At 40.4% G+C, this 22,408-nt stretch overlaps 1 protein-coding gene across 5 annotated transcripts in view; it reads right to left on the bottom strand.

The window, feature by feature from the left end:
* EPB41 (erythrocyte membrane protein band 4.1) overlaps window positions 1-22,408 on the bottom strand; it is a 167,732-nt gene that overhangs the window by 98,921 nt on the left and 46,403 nt on the right. The window contains exon 1 of one of the 5 annotated variants that reach the window (XM_054011725.1): window positions 21,522-21,603. The exons of 2 other annotated variants lie outside the window; for them this stretch is intronic. The gene's annotated coding sequence lies outside the window, so the exon portion shown is untranslated. Of the gene's footprint in view, window positions 1-492; window positions 526-12,905; window positions 13,004-21,521; window positions 21,604-22,408 lie in introns of those variants that run through there. 2 more of the 5 variants (XM_054011726.1, XM_054011724.1) reach the window with 2 other exon arrangements.

The raw sequence follows: 22,408 nt of genomic DNA on the forward strand, positions 1-22,408 counted from the left end.
ATGGAGGGCATCCTCCTCTGATCCGCGAGGCTAACATAATATAGTTACATCTTTCTAGACATCCTTTTTTCAGCAAGGGACAGTCTCTGGTTTTTCTAACAAAAAACTAAAAAAATTAAAATTAAAATTTAGTAAGTAATTGGAAGACTTTCCATCCTATTTTCTGTTTCCAACATTCATGGTTTGAATAAACTAATTGGTTATTCTGTTTTATTGGTTCTAAAAATAGGAAGTTAGTGCTGTTCTAAATACACTGGGTGTTCTAGATTTCAGCATCAGTTCTGCCCTCATTTACATAAATGCTACTTTAATGACTAAAATATGGTTATTTGCATTATTTAAGCTGTAAACTTTTTAAGGTAGTAAATTTTCATGTTTCTAACACCATCTGAATTATTTTAGTAATAAGTTTTCAATAACAATGACCAATTTAATTCTATGCATCAAGAAACTCCAACAAATATCTGACAAGAGAGAAATGATTTCACTTACAAGCTGCACACAAGTAGGAAAAGGGAAATGTTAGTGAAGGACTCTAGCGCAAACACCCAATTCAAACAGCAGATCAGACAGGACTTTGGATTCTGGAGTCCTGCCGACTTCCACGTCTTCCAACATACCACAATTGAGTGTAGGTAATTCAGAATGTATCTAACTGGAAAATCTGGAAGGACTGAATTGATTCTGTTGGCTCTCTTGGTTCCAAGGAGTCTAGACATTTCAAGCCTTACATTGAGAACACTAAGTTATCACTGTATAGTTGTCTTCAAAAGATCTTGACTAGCATAAGTGATTAAAACGTATTAAAGTATAATAAAGATGTCACGCCAAAAGCAAATATAGCTGGGCTCATTCATCCCGATGGCTCAGAGAAAGACTAGTAGGGGGATATATAGCTAGCACAGTGGGTCTTAATATCATTAAAGTGCTTCACTGTCCATTAATCAATGCTTACTCAGAAGCAAGCACATTTATTATTCGAACAAGGTTAAGTCACTAACTTATCGCCTTCAATGCAGAAAGCAAATCCCCTGATCATTTCAGCATAAAGTTATGAAAAATACCATTTAAACATCAAGGCTTTGTTCTTTTAAAAGAAAACAATTAGCTTTTTTTTTTTTTTTTAGTTAAGAAGCCTTAAATTCTTATAATATCTAACAGTATTTAATGGTGTAGTAGATCCTAATGCCTAAACACACAATATAACGAAAAGTTTATTTTATAAAGTCATACACATTACAATGTGCTGCTGTTGATCTAGTTACCTAATAAACCAACATATGGCCTTACTGAAAGACAAAATGCAACATGAATGCTGCTGCTGCAATAAGAAGCGACAAAGGGAGATTTCAATTAAAGGACAAACTTTAAATCTTGTCCATTTTTAAAGAGCAAATTAAAAGGTAGTTTCAGGTACTATGCTGCATCTGAGTCCCCCCTATCAATTTTACAATTACATTTTCCTGTTTCTCTTAGTAAAATAATTCTTTCCCTCCCCCCACCCCGGTCTTGGTTTGTGAAAGGTCCGCTCAAACCATTAGGGAAAAATGACTATATGAAAAGTACCGTCAAGTGCACAAAGTAAATAAACTGAAAAAGAATTCTCTCTAATGCATCTTCCACTTATAGCAATCTTTGGTACTTGTAACAATAATAGATAAATTTTCAGAAGAGAGCTACTGAAGTGTTACTGAAGATTAACAATCAAACAAGTACCCTCCAGGTATATTTCTCAAAAGGTTCTTAAATGTTAAGAAAAGACAACAAATTTGTTGAAAAAGTTTAGAGAGAATCCTAACGCAAACCTCAATAAAAATGCTAGAAATTCCATTACAATGGAATGCTGGCCACTGCTTCCCGCAGCTCCCATTGGCCAGGAACGGCGAACTATGGCCACTGGGTGCTGCGGGCGGCCGTGCCTGTGGACGGTCAATGTAAACAAACTGTCTTGTGGCCCGCCAGCAGATTACCCTGATGGGCTGCAGCTTGCCCACCACTGTTCTAAAGCTTCTGGTGACATGAAGAGCACAGTACAGATTTTATATTTATTCCGTTTGTCCTTGATAGAAATACCGGATGTGTGTGTTCTCTATTTAAAACATACTAAACCTGCTTAGAGCTCCCCAAATTAGGAAGGTAAATCCCTTGCAGGTTATTATTTAAATGTTATTTGGGTCCTTTACAAGCTGTTAGGCTTTGGGTCTTCAACAGACTGACAGTGTCCCTTTAACCAAATGGTGAAGTCCTATTACCAGAAGAAATAAGATACATTCACCAAAACATCTGAAAATTTTGCCTCAGTAACAGAGGAAAAAATAAGCCTCCCAGTGTTACAACACAGATGGTACATTGTAATTGCCTGGATTTAATTCTCACCGGACCACTCCCAGTAATCTACTGTATATCAGCAGCACTATACCCCTCCTTCATCCTCCTACCACGGTACAGCTTTTCTATTTAAATGAGGGCGCAAAACAGTAGCTTACCATCTGCTTTCAGCAGATCATTTGTGTCAAACTGAGGACTGGATTTATAAAAGGATCTGACATTAATAGAGGGATAAAATTTATTACAAGTTAATGGTGTGCAAGAACTCAGATAAAGTTCCTCTTTGAAGTGTCCCAGAAAATCCTTTCTTGAAAATAGCCAAGATTTTTAAAAAAAAGTTTGTGATATGCGGCAGTTTAAAGATCTTGCTAACTGACAAGGACTAGAGCCTCCAGAAGGTTTACATTTCACTTATATCTGCTCCCCAGTAATACAGCTGGAAATGCCTACAAATTCACAATGTGCCAAGGAAACTTATTCAAAATTGAAATGATTTAGGCCCAATGCGAGGACAAGCAGAGTCCATAAAAACTATTCTTTTAAATTACTTATGGAATGAGTTCACTCAGACTTACACGATTATCTTTTCCAAGCCCATTGGTAACAGTAGAGACCCAAAGCTTTACAGTCCTTTTAAACACAGCACAGGTACACAGATACAAGTATTTTCTTAACTTAAAATATGCTTTAAAAAAAAAAAAAGTCTTCCCATGCAAGCAGCTGTTTCTCTTTTTTACTACATTACAGAACGTAATCCTTATGGCTAGACTTTTTCTTTATTGCCATTCATCACCGACATCAGAACAAAACTGCAAGATCTAATATAAAGAAATCTGTATGATATAGCTGTTAAAGTTCACTTCTGAATCAAGAGCACCAATACTACGAAAACAGTAAAAGCAGCAATGGGTACAACTCCATAGCTGGCAGCTTGCCTCGAGCCCTGTCTTGATCAACTTTGAACTGATGACGCATCAAACTGTACTGAGGAAGGTAGAAACTGTTAGAAGAGCTGCCACTCCAAAAATATGACTCTAAGGCCATGTCTACACTACAAACTTTGGGTGACAAGTTATGTCAGCATGCAGCCGCCGAAGTTAGTACATCACTCTTGTACGTGCATACTTGGCTGCTTGGATGGGAATAGCATGTACTCACCAGGAGTGCCTGTGTCTAAGCAAAATGTGGGGCACCCCAGTAGGTATCCCAGGGTGCCACATGCCACAATCTATGCAATGTCTTTTGGGACATTTTCATGTGTGGTGGGGGTAGAAATGAGTAAGCACAGGGATCTGTGGGATCTTGAGGTCACGTTCCCAATATGTAACTTTCTCCACTGCATAATGCCATCTATAGCCCATAATTTTCACATTTTTTTTAATCCCACAAACCCACACAGGATTTTCGGTGTCCACCAGTATCTCTAACAGGAGCATGGAGACTGAAGAGCTGTGCTGTTCTCATGAACACTGTAAATACAGGATGCATGATCCTCTTGTATTTAGAGATCCAGAGGAAATACCACAATAATGGAGGTGACTATTTCTCGGAGGACAGTTTGCTGAGGGACATGGCGAAAAACAATTCAAGGCTGTCTGTGGCATTCACAGAGCAGTTGAAGACAGTGGAACCCCACTTCTGGACCAGAGAAAAGAGCACTGACTGATGGGATCATTCTGTAATGCAGGTTTGGTACGATGAGCAGTGGTTGCAGAACTCTCGGATGCGAAAGGCCACATTTCTGGATCTACGGTCCACGCTCACCCCTACCTTTCTTTGCAGGGACAGCAGAACGAGAGCTCTGTTGACATGGGAGAAGTGTGTGGTGATCACACTCCAGATGCTTTTAATACCAGATTGCTACCAGTCAATGGAAAAGCATTTGGGAATTGAAAAAATCCACAATGGGGGCTGTTGACACGCAAGCATGTAGGTCCACACAGGACTGTGACTCAGCAACATGCAGTTCATAGTGGATGGATTTGCAGCAGGGGCGCAATGGACAGCTAGCATATCCCTAGTTTGGCACCAGCCCACGTTGCCACAGAGTACATCAATAGAAAAGGCTATTTTTCTATGGTTATGCAAACACTGATGGATCATCAGGGATGCTTTACCAATATCAACATGGGCTGGTGAGGGAAAATGCATGATACTTGCAACTTTAAGAACACAGGACTGTCCGGAAAGTTGCACGCAGGGGCACTCTTTCCAAACCAGATTACCCATTGACAATACTTCAATGCCAACAGTGATTCAAGGGGACCCAGCCTACCCCTTGCTCATAAAGCTATACACTAACCACCTTAACAGCACCAAGGAAAGGTTCAACTACAGCTCAGCAGTGCAGAATGACAGTTGAATGTGCTTTTGGTAGACTGAAGGGATGCTGGTGGTGGTTACTCACTAGACTGGATCTCAATGAGAAAAACATCCCAATGGTTATAGCTGCATGGTGTGTGCGCATAATATCGATGAGACAAGGGGGGAAAAACTGCCACCAGGGTGGAGGTGGAGCAGCTGCCTGCTGAGTTCAAACAGCGAGACACATGGGTCATTATAAGAGCTCAATATGAAGTTATGCTGTTGAGGTAGGCTTTGAAAGAGCACTTTAATGGTCAGCCACAGTATCGTTCCGTGCTAGACTGATCCTGGCTTTGGGTGCTGGTAGGAACCATGTTGTGCTTGCTGTACATTTATAACTGACTGCGTTTTACTGAAGCTATGAACTATGCAACGCTTGCTGTACATTTATGTACAGGACTGGGCGTCTCCTTATCCTATTACTTCTGTGGTGCTGTACGTTTACATGTACTGGGTGCTCTGAATATCACTAAGCATTCTGCATGATGGGTTGTGAACTAATAAAATTCTTCATTTTCAAAAAATAGAAATTTGTGTCAAAAACAGTGCAGAAAAACACTGTGCAAGAGAACAGGCAATGCAATATAAACTAACATAATAAATTAACAAAACAGAACTTTAAAATCTGAAAGGCAACAAACATTTCTGTCCATTTCAGTGCACAAATATTGTCGCTTCTAGCTGCAAGTACACTAACTGTGGTTCACACAGGTCCGGGTATGTGAAGGTGTGGTTTTCCTTGCTGTCCCATATCATGGAGTGATGGGGGTAAGGATGAGGCCAATGATGCCATGTGGCATGCTGCGGAGTGCAGGGAACTGCTACCATGGAGTTCTCTCAGGACTGCAAAGGGTGGGAAGTCTAGGATTTTTGACCAATAGGTCAACCAGGGTCTGCAGCATTTGGGTTTGCTGCCTAAGATGACCCATTGTCCTCTGGTGCATCTCCTGCTTTGTTTCCTGCTGAGACTGTCTCCTCTCCGCTCTGTCCGTCTCCAAGCTGTCTGACATGTTGGCCCTCCAGGGCCTTTGTTCGCAGTCCAGTGCAGCACTGGCTCTCAGAATCTCACTGCAGATATCTTCCCTACTCCTTTTCACATATGTCCATGTTTCTATTTTTGCTTTTCACATATGTCCATGTTTCTATTCACATTTTGCTTAGACACAGGCACTCCTGGTGAGTACATGCTATTCCCATCCAAGCAGCCAAGTATGCACGTACAAGAGTGATGTACTAACTTCGGCGGCTGCATGCTGACATAACTTGTCACCCAAAGTTTGTAGTGTAGACATGGCCTTAGAGTCATATTGGTCCACAGCTGTGCTCACACAGACTTTTCATAACAGGCCAAGGAGACCCAATTCCTAATGCCGACTCCAAGCAGAAGCATGTCTAGTGCGTAGAGACAGCATGGTTGGTTGGTCAGTTGTACACAAGGGAGAACTCGTAATTGTGCTCGCAAAGCTGGGCAATCAGAAAGGCATTTCAAAAACATGTGGGATGTTTTCAATGAGGAGAGGAGGGCAAAGGGGCTTTCCAGTCTCTGTGATCCATGGGCAGTGACATTTACAATAATTACCAGAGCAATCACGGTCACAGGGCATGGGACGTTGTGGGACATCTGCTGAAGGACTACTGGTTCGACAAAGGTCACGCAGTTTCACACTCACACTGCATTGATCTCAGTAGGTCAACCATGGCTCACCACCATTTGGGGAGGTGATTTTACTGCGTCTCCATAACAGGGCTCTTAAATCAGCTGGAGTCAACTTTGAGTGTAGACAAATAGGTCAATGTAACACGTTGACCAGACAGTGTTAGCAACCTGCAGTTTACAGACAGCGATGATTTCCTGCTCCTTTCACAAGTCTGCGTCAAAGTTAAGAACAGCAAGGCAAACGAGTAGGCACAAAACAAAGAAAACACCAAAATCTGATCAGATAAGAGTACAGTCTCAGCAAGGGGCCATGGTAACAGAACAGCATTCCATCGGCCACCACTAGAACCTAATCAATAGAATTTTAGCCTCAGATACAGTAGGATGTATACGGTCCCTTATATTAAACAATGCAAATTTGAATGCAAGTGAAGGCTCATGAGTTAACCATATTGGATGACAACTACAGTGAGTCAAAAACTAATTTTTCTGATTGGCATTATCCACAGGTCAGAGTCAATAGTGCTTTTACTTTAGAAGAGTCATTCCACTTATGTCTTTAACACAAACTGAAAATGAGACACCGACTCAGCAAGTTACATTCAAAACTCTCACTATCAGTACTATATAGTTTCTAACAGAATAGCTTCTTCTGCTCAGAGACAGAGGCAGTATACTTCAGCTGAGTGAACTGGAATAGATTTACCATCAACACTTCACAAAAGATTTTTTTCCTGTGCACAGATGTGTTTACTCACACTACGCCTCATTTATGCTGGAGGTATAGCAACAGAGCTTGGTCTCCTGCCTTCACAGTTTTTCAGGCACTTAGTGAAATGGTTTTTGCTTTTGTTATTTTCCCTTCGGTTGTTTCCAAGCCAAGGCTATAATTAGGATCCAAAAGGGACCTATGTACTCTTCTGATAAAGAGCAGCCTGCTAAATAATAGCATGTGTACACACAAACACACACGCATACGTATTATTAGAGTATGAAAGATGTTTGAGACTAAAAGATTTCAAAGGCTTTAGTTGGCTACTGCTTTTCTGTAGCAGATTCCAAATGGCTGCATTAAGCATGCCTGGCCATGGCTAGCTCATGCACTGAAATGAGGCTACGTCCTCACGGGGGGGGGGGGGGGGAATCGATTTAAGATACGCAAATTCAGCTACACGAAAAGCGTAGCTGAATTCGACGTATCGGAGCCGACTTACCCCGCTGTGAAGACGGCGGCAAATCGACTTCTGCGGCTCCCCCGTCGACGGCGCTTACTCCTACCTCCGCTGGTGGAGTAGAAGCGTCGATTCGGGGATCAATTGTCGCGTCCCGACGAGACGCGATAATTCGATCCCTGAGAGATCGATTTCTACCCGCCGATTCAGGTGGGTAGTGTAGACCTGCCCTCAGACTGATTCTGCCTCTCCTCTATGCACTCATCACATTGTATTTAAATGCTTACAGAAGCAACTGTACGGCAACGAGGTTTGGGTGCACTGTGTGGTTTTCGTTATTCAACCCCCGCAGCTTCTCTCCCCCACCCCAAGACAAATTGCATTAAAGGGACGTCAGGTTTGAAATAATTTTTCAAAAACAAATTGCTTACCTTCATTGTAAATAATACTCAAAAGGATTAAGACTCTTTAAAAGACTCTTTAAAAGCAAAAACAAAAACACAAATAAAACCACACAATCCAAAGTTTTGGGTTTATACTACCAAACAGTGTCTCTTTAAATGGAAATTGAGCACAACTCTATTTCTTAAGTCACACAGACCAAATCCCACAATCCCTTGCTCACACAAGTACTCCTATGGACTTCAATTAGGAAATAGGGTTTGCAGGATCAGGCCTTAAATTGATTACTAAACATCTCAAAATTGCTGTCCACTCAAAAAAATATATATATTTCAGCAGATAACTAAATACTGATGTAGCTCTGAACTGATTCCAAGATCTCTTCCCTTGTAAAAGTAGTTTTGTTTTTTGACCTTCAGTCACCAGCTGGTAAAGAGTGTGGGGGAGAGTGAGGGGGAAACCCTCAGAATTCCAGAGTCTAGTTACAAGTTTTGTCAACAAGCTTTCTGTAAGCTAGTCACTTTTTAATACTATTACAAGGAATATCAGTGACCTTAGACTATACAAGACCTAATTGCCAAGATAAGAAAGGATGTTCAGTGTAGAACAAAAAGAAACTGAAGGTTCTCCTCCTTTCCATTGTTTGACATTTTAAAAAGAGAGGACAGTTCAGTAAAATGTATTTTAGTTCTCCCTTGTGCCAGGTTATAACATGACATGTTTCCAAGGCAGTGATGCGTGGATCACAGTCTTTCAAATAATTTAAAATGTTGTTCAAAGACATCAGTTCTTTATTTTGGGGGGTTGGGGAGGGAGGGGTGGGAGAGAGGCAGGGAGAGAAGGAAGGAAGTATAGAATAGTTATGAATTAATTACATCAAAACAAAACATTAGTGGCTAATTCGTTCTTTACAACCATGGTGGAGCAAGCAAAGGAGAAGAGAAGAGTTAGAGCCTCAAGAATCCCCATCTCGTCATTATTCTTGCTACAATACCATAGTGTACATAGCACTTTAGAAATACAGAATCTACCGTACTAGATCAAACCTATGGTCAACTTAGTCCAAGGTCCTACCTCCCGCAGTGGTCAGATATTTCAGATATTTCACAGAAAAAGTGTAAGAAAGTCTACTATAGGTAGCTATGGAGTTGCCTACCCTGCATGAAAGTCTCATCATAAGATACTGACAAACTCTGAAACATGAGGTTCTCTCCTCCTTCCAATACTATTTTATTAGTATTAACTATGACAATGCTAGAACTCTTATTGCCCTCATAAAATGTCTAGTCCCTCTTTGAATCGTGCTAAATTCTTGGCCTCAAGTACATCTTCTGGCAATGAGTTCCAAAGCCAAATGATGTGTTGTGTATGAAAGTATTTCTCTATCACTTTTGGTTCTTCCAAACACATGTAGCAGTGTGGAGGACAAAATTCCCACAGAAATGTGAATGGAAGAACGGTTCAGCAAGGCAGATGCACACAGCATAGAGTAAAACATTAACAGGGGTGAAACAGACAATGAGGACAAAGATGTAGGTGAGTTACAGAACTTTATGAAGTAGAAGACTGGGAACCAGGGGAGGGAAATGGAGTATGGGATAACGGATATCAACACAAAAAGCAAAGAAGAAATTTGCATTATGTTACTAGATGAAGAGGCAAGAGCTGGATGGTGAGACAGAAGTTTACCACAATCTAGGAGGAAGCTCAGAAAAAAGTATACTGAGATTTTGCCATTGGAAAGAGAGAAATAGAAGCAGATACTGAAGCGAGCAGGGCATGGCAAGATATGTGAGGAGAGAAGGAAAAGTAGGAGTCAGTAGGGACCCCAAGGTTGTGAGTTGGGCAAAAGGAAAGATAATGAAGTCATCAAAGATTGAGAAAAGAAGAAAAGAGAAAAGGTTTAAGGAAAAAAAGGAGTTCAGGTTTTAAAAAGTTTGAAATCAAGAAGTGATGGGTCATGCATTCATTCTCAAAGCACTCATATTAAAAGTGACCACCCTACATTGGGCCTGGAAAAGGATCCTACTGAAGACAGTCAACTCCATCTTAAGACGACAAGAACGACTGCTACATAGCAAGACAACTTCTAACAGCCCAAGAAGAGGACAAAGCACATATCCGATACAGTCATGTAGTAGCATGTTGTCTAGTGGGAAATTTAAAGTGATTCAACTTTACAAATACATATTAAGGACTCAAAAGGATATGGCAAAATCACTATTATGCTTCACAAAAACAGACATCTACATCTTATTCTCAAGAGAAAATTCTTTCCCCTTATATTTTCCTTAGACATTTCTCAAATTACTACCACCACTCTGTCTTAATGTTCTGCCACCTTTAATTTCCCTTCCCTTCCAATGTTCAGCACCATGTGTGTAACTGCAGTAGCACAGAGAAAACTGAAGGAAAGAAGAACAATCTGTTCCCAAAAGCAATCATCTTAAAGATGTGTATTACACACAATGCCGTCAAAACCCTTATCTCCACTTTGTAAACCATAAGAGTTTCTGTCTTTTAAAATGTGCTATATGGTGCCTGTACTGTGCCTCATTGCCTAGAGCAGCATTACTTCAAATGTGGCCACCAGGCGCTTCTCTTGAGGCCACAGCCTCCTGGGCTATGATCTGGGGGGAGCAGCGGCCTCTCCCCATCCCTGATGTTCCTGGATGCACCGTCTCAGTGTCAGTTTCTGGGGCCACCAGCAGGGTTTGGGCCCTGCCCCCCTCTGGAGACGTCAGGGGCACAACACTGGAGGAGCTGGCAGCCAGTGAATTGCCCACCTTCCCAGGGGCAGCGGGGCTCAGGCTTTGGGCTTAAGCCTTGAGCCGGCAGGGCGGCAGGCTCCGGCTGCAGGGCTCCAGGCTCCAGCCCTGGGCTCCGGCTGCATGGCAGCAGGCCCCAAGCTCCATCTGTGCAGCTTCAGCATCCCCGGGCTCTGTCCACTGTCTGCAGAGCTCCAGGTTCCAGCCCCCCCCCGATCACCCCTCCCCTATGGGCTCCACTGCATCCCCCATCCAGGGTTTAATTTGTTCCCAGGCTTGCCGGGGCTGCGCAAGTCTGCTGTGAAAAGTGATACTTGTATGTTTGTTAATATCACTTTTCAAAACAGACTTACTAGCTAGCAATAAATAAATTACAATGATTTGTATGTGTATCTGTGCGAATTTATTTGTTTTTCCTCAAGCTAATTAAGTATTTTAGGAAAAAGAGAGTGAAAGCAGCCACAAGCAAGAGTTGATGCCTGCACTCTGAGGCCACCGAATAATTTGTCCTGAAAACCCCCGGCCTAGAAATCAGAAAAGTGGAAACTACCTCTGATGAGCCCCGACAGTACTAGCACTAGCACAGCAATGAATCCACTTCTGATGTTTTTCCTTACTTTAATTGCAAAGGTGACTATAAAACTGAAGACCGTAAGTAAGACAGATCAGAAAGGAGAAAAAAGTCTGCAGCATATGCGCAATGGCTACTACAGTACCTAGATGATGTGCAATCTAAACTTCTGTATACTACTGGAAGTGGTCTAGAAAACTGAGAAAGTACCAAAGAAATCTAGTTTGGCACTGAATAAGAATTCCTCCTTTCCACCAAGAAGAGGGAAAGATTGGAATGAAACCACTCCAAAAAACGACAATTTGAGCAGGATGTGGAAGCCAGTTTGCAGGGGACTCCAAATTAGGATGAAAAGAAAATGATTAAGTGAAGACAGTCTTCTTTGTTAAACAGCCAATTATACAAAATTAAAATATTAATGTTAATTAAGTCCTGCTCTTCCCTATGAACCTTTTCAGTTTTTCTACAGCACCCATCACCACAGAAACATATGAAAGAGCCACCTCTGTATGAAAGAGTACCATCGCCTGCTTCACCAACTATGGGACCACATTTTTTGCATCAGGCAGTGAAACAAGGCAGTTTCCCTTTTTAATCTTTATGAACAGGGATATGTGGTGGAGTTTTCATTCCTTAATTATATCAACAAACAGCTGACGCAGATGATGCAACATATTTGTAAACTCATTTGATTCAAAGCCATCTTGAGTGAAAAACTGCTGTTCACTTCCCAGGGATCAGTATTTGCATATGACCAGTCACTGATCTTCTACAATAGAAGAAGTGACAGAACCTTCATGAGCCAGCTTTCCACCAAGCACTTAAATACGATGTAGTAAGACAAACCTTCACACTACCACCATTTAAGCAGTTCTTAAAGGTGTCCCATTTGTGGCATGACTTTTTCAAGAGGACTAGCTAACTAAAACAACAGGGAAAGTACTAATTCAGTCTGCGTGTGTTTTCACTGTTTAAACACAATTACCAGCTGTGGAGAAAATTACAGTTTTAGGGATTTCACTGCTTTTTTTTAAAAAAAAAAGCTATTTCCCCAAAGTATATTCTTCAGGTTCTGACAAGCGGTAGGGAGCAGAGATTACTTTTTATCTGGCCCCATTTTTGGCTGCCTCATTTTAGTAGTGCACTTCTCGCTGGGAGATGGCTCTCGCCTCTTCATTTGAATAGCTCAGCTGTTGGGAGTCCCTTTGATCCCCTGGGAGAACGAATACATGGCAAACACTTTATTAACCCCAAGTCTGCTCCTGAACCAAATAATTATGCTGATACCTTCTGCCTGTCTGTGCAGCTATTATACTATTACTAGGAGGGGGTATTTGCGTTCACTCTTGCCTTTGAACCACTATATCCAACTCCTACCCTAATATGGTAATGGATCACTAGGTCACCACAGCTGAGTTCCAGTATGAAGTCTGTAAGGTCAGTGATAAGACTAGGTAAGCAGATAACATATGGTCCAACCTTTTCAATACTGTAGGCCAGATGCTAGATTTGGGGCATCTCCATGGGCCACATTCAGAAACAGAATTCCAGATTATAGAATCAGATCATTTTTAGGATGATTTAGCCATTAAGACATAAATGGGCTTAAGAAATAATATCAAATTAAATTGAGAATAACTCACCTCTTAGTAAGATCCCTGAAGAAAAGGTTTTCCTTGCACTAGAGTCCAAATGTGGACATCAGTCTTCATAGAGGCAAGTCAGGGATAGTAGCCCAGGGTGTTGTTCTCCAATTTGTTATGATATTTTGACTTCATGTGTTTTATAACTGAGAACTTTCAAAATCGGCAATGAACTCGGCTAAGATATCTAACATAAAATTTCCAAGAAGCTGCAAAAGAACATCAGCCATCCCAGTTGCGATTTCCTTGCATGATGGAAAATGGGTGATATTCTTCTGAAGGGGCACACTGAAGAGTCCAGGTTTTCTGCGGAATGCACTGACATGATCCATAAGAGTAGAAATACTCTGATCTCTACCTTGCAGCTAGAGACTGAGTGAGTACACTGAGATAAGCGGTTATATCTGCTAGGAAGGCCAGTGAGCAGAGAAGTGCTTGGTCATCCAGCTGCTCTTGAAACTGGGTGATGTTGCTTATTTTCTCTTCTTTCAGAAATGCAAGGCTCTCCTTTCTAAGTGAAGAAAAGCATAGAAGGCACTCATCCACACTCAGCCACCAAGCTTGTAAACAAAGGGGCAAATCCCTATACTCTGCATTCCTCTCCTCAAGGAAGCCGATACATTTTCTGAGCCTCTGTGCTGTTTCCTCCATAGGTGATGCTAACCACTTAGTTTGACATGTTCTATTCTCTACATCTACTTTTCTTTTCTTACTGCAGCCATTGCGATTACTTGCACCCTGATTATTGTTGCAGCACGTTTAAACGTGCTAAGTTTCAAATCCACAAACCACACACCACAACACACAGATATGCTCACAGCAGACATTTGAAAGCGGGTACCTCCTGACTCAAGGAGGAGACTCTGGCAGCAGCCTTACAGCCACCACAAGGAGCACATGCAACTGAAAATTATTCATGGGGGACAGACAGAATCATCCTACAGACTGGATCTGGCCCTTGAACCACCACTTGGACCAAAGTCTCCAAGGTCCTAGAAATGCCTCTCACCTCTGGAGTCCTGGGTTTAAATTCTCACTTATTATCACAAGCAAAACGATTTTTATAGTCTCATTCAGGTTCTTAACTTATTTCATCTGCCCACTTCAGAAAGCCACCCCACAATTTAAGATCGTTTCTATTGAAATCAGGCCCACAATCATGGTGCTGCAGCACCGAGGAGATGCATAGACAGCTATGTGGAAGAAGCATGCACAAATCTTACCTTCACTATGCTTTATTTCTTTAAAGAAACAAAGTCAGGAGAAGTAAGTTACATGCTGATGGTTGTGTGTATTCAATACTTGTCTTTATGAGAGAGAATGAAAAAAGTTTAAACACTTTTCTGGACCAACTTCAATCACAACCATCTTCAGAATGGCTGGTCACTTGAACTTCCATTTTGTTTGTCTGAGACATTTTCTGCTATTTCTACCTCTGTAACACTCAATATTAGTATCAAATCTGTCTGTACTTAACCAATGGAACTGACCTTCAAGACTGAATTGAGAAACCAGATCAGGACAAAAGCCATCACAAAAGCCAAAAGTAATTGACATCACTATACAAGATTAATGTTGCCCTATTTATGCTATTTTTGTTTTAATGACTTAACAAAAGGTAGAAGTCTCAGTTTACAGATTAGCAATTTCAATATTCAATGGACAAAAAAATCCTTTGTTTTAACATTATTCATTAAATGAAACTAGCATGGATGGAACACTATCAGACAGGGGAAATGCAAGCCACCCCCCCATAATTAAGATATCACGGCCAACAGGCCTTGTATTTGTGAATGAATGTGTTCCAGGGACTGGGTCACTAGAACTTCTCATGTATTCCAAGTCACAGTATTAATTCCTTGTATTAATATAATGCCTTTCATCTCAATTGATTGTAAACTGTTCTACAGGCTATATAGACACACAATATGTCATGTATAAATTATACCTTTATGCTCAACTTGTACTTGTCCATTAGTCTAGGCCTCCCTCCTTTACAACCACAGCTGCTCTGCTCTTACTTTTGTATAATTGCACTGCCTCTCCCTTTGTTCCCTCTGTTCCTTCTATATATTTTCCCTCCTACTGCCCAAGACCTTTCCTTCCAGACAAGACATGGCGGCAGATCCCCGGTCCCCACCCGCAGCCCTATTAAGCTTCTGTTTCATTTTGTATTAAAATACTGAACTGGGAAAAGCTTAACCTCCCCAACTCAACTGCATTAAAGAGAAACAGGCTAACTATAAACAGACATTTCTAATCAGACCCCAGGGGGTGTGCTGGGGAAACCTGGGGCAGGGCTTTGAAGTTTTACATCAGTTTTCCCTACTCCTGCATCTGAGCGATAGCCCTGGGTTCTCTCAGCACTCCACCCACAATATCACCAGTGTGCAATTTCAGTTTGTATTAAACCCAACTGGGAAAACTAAGTAGCTCACAAGTTTTTTACTACTACACAAAACTGAAGACACACTAAGGAAACCTGCAGTCAGCTAAGGACAGAATAGAGAAGGGCAAATAAAGAAAAGGAGGGAAAACATTTTAAAAAGAGCAATTTAAACTAAGTTTTAACATCTACAAAAACCAAGTATTAACATACAAAAATAAATGTATTTTTAAAAAGTACTTCTAAAGTACAAATACATCAGGTTATAAAATTAGTGACTTTATATATTAGTAAGAGACACAATAAATGTTATTTGACCAAAAATAGGTATTTTTAAAGGATGTACAGATAGCTGTGTGCTCTCTGGTAGCTTAACTTTAGTAACTGCACCGCCCTAGTTTTGTAACCATAGTCCTCTCCTGTTTGTTCCTCATTTTTTCCATCTCTTATTCTTAGGCCCCAGTCATGCAATATGATCTACTAATCTGGACCTTTGTACTAACTAAAGCCCCATTAAAGTTAACAGTATTCCATCCAATTGGAAGATGAGGGCTGTGAATACAAGCTCTTTGGGACAGAGACTGTCTCATTCCCTTATCAGGCACCTAACACTTTCAGGTGCTATATAAATAAAAGTACATTTTGAATGACATAGCAACGTATTTTTATGATGAGACCAGAACATATCTGATTAGTATCACCACTTTGGCCTCAAAGCCACCATTTGTCCTGTTCAGTTTATATAATCTAGAAAAAACCCTCAATATCAAGAACTCTATTGTTTTTTGCAGCTAAATTATGCTTCTGTTTAATCCAAGAGTGCCCTGCATGTCACAGCCTTAATACCAGACAAATGACCTATTATTTTCAATGTGTTGCTGACAACAGAACTAACAAAACAATGTTGCTGAAATCCACATTCATGGAGCACAAGAGAATAAAATACCACACAAATCCTCTTTTCTGCAAGCTCTGTTGATATCATTGTTAAGGCTACAACCACAGCAAGAAGCCCCTTCAACTGTATCCACAGTGAAAAACCGGAGAGAGGGCAAAAAGCAGCTGTGATCTCACCAACTCCTGGTCAGACAGATGGCTTATGCAAAACCAGCTTTCTGTCCTATAATGAAAACGTTCTTAAAATCCACCTCCTCTGGATTTCCTCAGGGGCAAATTGAAACAATTTCCTTTTGTAAACTATTACAAGAGCTTAAGTAAATGGTCACAAGTATTTCTGGCCAGTAGCTCAGTTTTACAGAATGAAAAACACAGAATAATTCACATAAATTGTGTCTGATTGGACGTGCACCTGGCTTATAAGGCATTCCTTTGAAAATGTGGGCAAGACCGTGAAGCCAGCAAGAGGGCATTTATCTGATTAAAAATACTACCCTCATTCACATTTGCTTATCGTAAATCAAATCTTAAAATATAATGGAAGTACAAGGAAAGTACGTTTTAAATTAAAAAGGATGTTCTACTAGCTGTGTAAGCCTAGACTGTGTAAATAAACAAAAGTTTTACAATCCAAGAAAAATGATCCTTTAAAATGTGCTTTTTACCTGTTTGTTTCCTTTCTGCATCCTACTTAGCAGTAATGAAAATGGACCCGTTCCCTTTTTTTGGCTCTTTAGTACTCATGCAGTGTTTGTATTGCAAGTCCTAAGCCTAAGGGATCTCTTAAAGTAAGAAAATAAACTGCATTACTGAAAACTTTAGCACCAGAATTTCAAAGTTATTTTACTAAGATACTTCTAATATTCTAAAGTTAATACAGCTAAGGAAGTTGGTTTCTTAAAAATGACTTTATCTGTCAGTGTCCTGTTAAACCCTGAACAGGAACTATGAAAAAAACATGGCTTGTGTGTAGAAAAATAACACCGTATACAAATTTTTAAACTTTTTTATTTAATGTAAAAAGGCACTTTGTTTTGACCTGCTAATTGTTCTTACTATCAGTACATAAAAACAGTTGGATTTCATCATGTTATAAGTTCCTTTACCTGGTATCTTACCATTCCCAGATGTACTTGTTTTATAAAATATGTTCAAGAGTTCATATTTTTAAATCACTATCCAAGTGCTACTCTTACTCAGTTCCAAAGCACTCTGCAGTTTGACCATTGACACAGCTCTCAAAATTGTCAAGAGTGCTGACTATTGCTGCAGTGTGTAATTTTTTTCTTTCTACACACTTTCACACACTCCCCAAAAAAGCAAAAGTGATAACAGAATATGAGGTGCAATTTAAAATACACCTAGACCTAGTGGCCGATGACAGATTTTAAAAAGCATCCTGCAAAACAAAACAGCTCCACGCTTGGACTTGTCTAACAACACACACGTGTGTCCATCCCCCCCATGCCTCCCCGCAAAAAAAAATTAATTTATTTTTTTAAAAAGAGCCTCTATCACCTGATCTGAAACTGACTGGCTACATTTATTTAGCAGACCACAGCTGAAGTCTGAGTCTCCCAACTGGAAATTTAACAAACAAAAACACACCCCCCAAACACCCAGGTAGAACCTGATCTAAAGCTCATTGAAGTTGTCAATTAAAAGATTTCCATTGATTTCAGTAGGGTTGGGATCAGTCCTTGGGGCCCAAATCTGCTCAGACTTGAGCCCAATTCCCACTTGCTTCAATGAAATTTTAGGGCACTGTGAAATTCACAGAAGGGACTTGGCACTACCTCAGAACTAGGACTTTCAATTACAACCTCTTTAGGACATGGAACATACATTACTCTAACAGATACCACGTAAATCCACAGTTATAAGTGGCTAATAATTCATGATTCATTCCAGATGAAATGCAGGAGCAATTCAATATCTAACAAACAGGGACAGAGTTGGTCTCTTTTATAACCTTTGTGAGCCTATGATTTACAAATTCTTGAAAATCATCTCCCTCAGAACTAGATTTGTGTGCCATGTTTATTATTCACCTCCACTGTGGTTGCAATTCCCACACTGACAAGCAAATGTTTCAGGATTAAGCTACTTAAACAATTCATGGCTATTGTGTGAGAGTGACAAGAAGCAACAATGTAGCACACCCCTCTGCAACTTATGAAATCTTAATGCAAACGTCTATAACTTCAACTATTAATGCCAATTTATTCTGCAACTCCTGTTCCTAATACACAATGAGCACTCAAAAGCCACAAACATGCTTAAGACTGCTGAAAGTTTATAATGGATTAGTGTTTTGCACTCAGTTTTATTTGCATAATTTATACTGAGTGCTTCCATTAATACTTTGATGACAGGAAGTATCAATTGTTCAGAGAGTTACAATCCAAATCAAAAGGTTGTCCCACATTACATGCACACGGGCGTTTATGTTATACCTAACGTTAGACACAAATGCAACTGCCCTTTAAAAAAAAAAAAAAAACATCATTGTTAAAATGTGTTCTTGTCTGTACTGCCAGATAAGAGTTCTGGTATGTACAGATCTGTATAAAATTACAGTTGGTTACACAGATCTAAAAAGTATGAATAAACAGCTCTAAATATTAATGGTTTTGAAGAGTGAGCATTTCCATCATTTTAATGCAGCTATTAAAACCAAATCTCACATGCATCTCTATCTCATGTAATCTTTTCATTGTTTAATTTATGATCACTCCAAATCCACTTTTTGACAAGAATATGCAAAAGTTAAGGGAAAGATTCAAAGTCTCCTGGCTGGAACAGCAGGGATGAACTCTAAAAAGAGCAACTGAAATTAAACGATGTATGTCTATATCATATTAGCACCTAGAAGCCAAATACAAATGTATGAACAGCTTTCTGTATGCCAAAAAAGCTCTGCTCTTCCACCCTTCCTGGAATTAGTTAACTGTTATTTAATGGGAGAATCTGTCACCTTCCATTCTTCATCCATGATACCCAGTCACTTTTCAGCCTCTGCTGTTGAGATAGTCTTGTGCAAAGATGAGTCTTGTAGCTTGCTCACAAAACAGACTCAGTCACACCCTGATCACTGATGGCACAATTTCTACAGTCAAAGAGCTTCCAAAGACAATGCTTGGTCCCCATCTCTTGCAAGTTTCATCATGGGCTCCAACAACTGTAGCATTCCCATAAACTCAACTGCCTTGGTGGACTGTGAATGCAGAGAGTCCTTAAGAACTAATCCTCAGGCCATTAAGTGAAGATAAGAATCAGGACGGTCAAGTGGACCCAGAGTTGAATGGAGAGAGCTAGTGGAGTGCCCTAAGCTCTGGCAAGATGGGGCACTTTGTATCACCTAGCGCTTTCAAGAGACTCTCACTCTACATAAGGAAAGTAGCAGGTTGAAGATGTCCAAAATGGAGGTTGGAAGAAGAATAGTTTCATATGGTTACATCCTCACCCAAGAGGTTCTCTAATTGTGGTCTGCGAGCTCCATTCAGGTGGTCCACAGATAGTTCCTTCTAAGGTGTGCGCGTGGGCAGCCGCACACAACAGAACGAAGGGCCATCCGCCTGATTAGTGGAGCTGGACAGGCATAGCTCCACTAATTAGGTGCCTGGATCCTGGAGAAGATGCACCTGTAAGGTAAGGTAGTGGCCTTGAGGGGGAATAAGGGGTAGGTGGGAGGGGGCAGTGGGGTGAGAAGAAGGGATGGGGGAAATTTGGGACATGCAGGGCTGCAGTGGCCAGAGAAAGAGGCGACTTTCCCCAGCTCCAGGGCTCCCGCTGCTGGGGAGAGATGGTCGCCCCCTCCAGGCTCAGCTCTGGCGGGGGGGAGAGACACCCCCCTCCTTCCCAGCGGCCGCTCGGGGGCTGCCGCGGCGGGGGAGAGAGAAAGAGAGGGCACATCCATCACATTAGAAAGGTAAGACTACCGATATTAAAATAGCAGTTGTGTGCTTTTATTTGTAGAAAAACGTTAATTATTATAGGGTTTTTTTATATAGTGCTTTTATCCAAAGCGCTTTACAATAGTTAGCTAACGTACAAACAACATTTGGAAAGATCATTAACTGATCCGCTGAGACCCTCAGCAATTTTCAAGTGGTCCGGGGGGGGGGGGGGGGGGGGGAATAGAGTTTGAGAACCACTGGCCTAGCCAAAGGACTATGCCCAAAGATGTGGGAGAAGCCATTCCTCAGCTTGCTTGACCAGGAGCAGTGATTAATCCAATAGGACCCTAAAACTGCATTCTCTGATTAACAGGGAGCTGATTCAGGTGTTCCAGATAATTTTTAAGTGACTCTGGCAGGAAGGAAGAAAACTGTATTGTTGGGCTGTACTTAACCCCTGGATGAAAGGCAGAGGGCTTTATTATTTAAGCATAAGAACCATGATAAGACAAATCCTGCAGTTCATCAGAATTGCTTCAGGCAATGGGAGTTTTGCATGAGTCAAAACTGCAAAATTTAGCATTCAATCACATGCTGTTAGCATACTGGTAGCATTGGAGACCGACCATATGTCCTGCATAAATATTGGGGAGGAAAGAGTTTTCAACTAACCCAAAAGTTATAGCCCAATCAGAAAAGTTGTCCTGTAGTTTGAAAATCTCACTGTGAAATAAGATGTGTAAGTGCTTTCCAATATTTGTTTGTTTGTTTTTTTAAAAGGAATATTATCAAAATATTATCCTACTAAGAGTGTTTTCACTGAAATGGATTATGGTGCTACCCAATGCAAAGAACTTAGACCTTTAAGGTAAATAAAACCTTTATTAAATATTGTGTTTTAGAGAAGTACTAATTGCAATTTACATCTACCTACTTACCATCTCGAGTTTGGGACTGTAAAAACTTTATTTATGGAAAAAGAGAAACGTTTTTGTGCTAATTTTGTTCAGGTTCCTAGCTTCAATTTCCTCTAAGTTCATATAAAGGCCACAACATACATAAAAATATAGAAACCTAGAAAAAAAATCTGCCCCAAAACACAGAAGTACCATATTTATATTCAAGCATTACCAGTTTCTTTTTAAACTATTTAAACAAAGCCTTTGCAGAGATAATTTTCAATGATGAAATAAAACCAAGTATAGAATAGACTTGTTGCAAAGATAAAATTAATTTACAGCAAAGATCCATTTACATTCCAACCCACAAATCTGTTTCAATATTACTCCTCACTACCTGTTTTTACCAAGTTAAAAGGTTAAACCAGAAGCAGTAGGGTTTTCAATTGTGTTTTTTTTTTTCAGTAAATAAAAGTTATACAATTCTAACATCAAATCAAATTAAGGAAATCTAGCTTCAGTCGTCTAAACTTACCTTTTTTACAAGGACTCAAAACAAGAGACTACCCAGAAGAGGCACAGACCTTTACATTTCTTCACAATTCAGTTTCCTTTTTAATATTTAAAAGACAGACCCAGTAAAATGCAAGCTCCTCACGCTTTTCAACTATAGACAAGAACAGGATGTAAATGCAGCCTTGACCTACAACATTAACAATCCACACCCATTTCTGGTGAAGCAGCAAGAACAGTTACCACAGGCCCCTCCCCTCGGAAACAGCTCAGCAATCAAATACTTCTGAAGGCGACTATTCAACAGGTCACCCTCTGCACCTCAGGAAGTTAAGTTGTATCTGATTAGCTTTGTATGAAAGCTGCTGATTTACTCAACACTTGCATTACTGGAGTGCTAAGAAAAGTCAGCTTCTTTATCAGTTCTCTATACCTGATTTCAATTTGTGCTCTACACAGAAGACGAAGATTCATTTAGAATGAAATTGATCTAGAATTCAATTTCTGTGAGCATGTCTTTCGATGTAGAGATGCAGGGTTTGTTTGGTCCAGACAGATTTAGAAAAAGGTTTTAATTCCAGTCACACACATTAGTATTCTTGCCAAAAAAACAGTACAGTTGTAGATTTTAATAGAAGTAAAATTCATCATGCAAAACAACAGTGAAATAAATACTAAGAAATTTCACAGCTTTGCTGAAGACACCACTAGAGTTCGTTATGCAGTCACACTCAGTCAGCTGAGTGCTTCAAGAGCCACAACACATACACTGACAGGTTTCAGAGTAGCAGCCGTGTTAGTCTGTATCCGCAAAAAGAACAGAACAGGAGTACTTGTGGCACCTTACAATACAATACATACAATAGCAGTCAATTCAAGATTTCCAAATCATTACCGCTAACAATTAAG

This window comes from Malaclemys terrapin, chromosome 22 (genome assembly GCF_027887155.1).
Source record: "Malaclemys terrapin pileata isolate rMalTer1 chromosome 22, rMalTer1.hap1, whole genome shotgun sequence".
Classification (NCBI taxonomy): domain Eukaryota; kingdom Metazoa; phylum Chordata; order Testudines; family Emydidae; genus Malaclemys; species Malaclemys terrapin.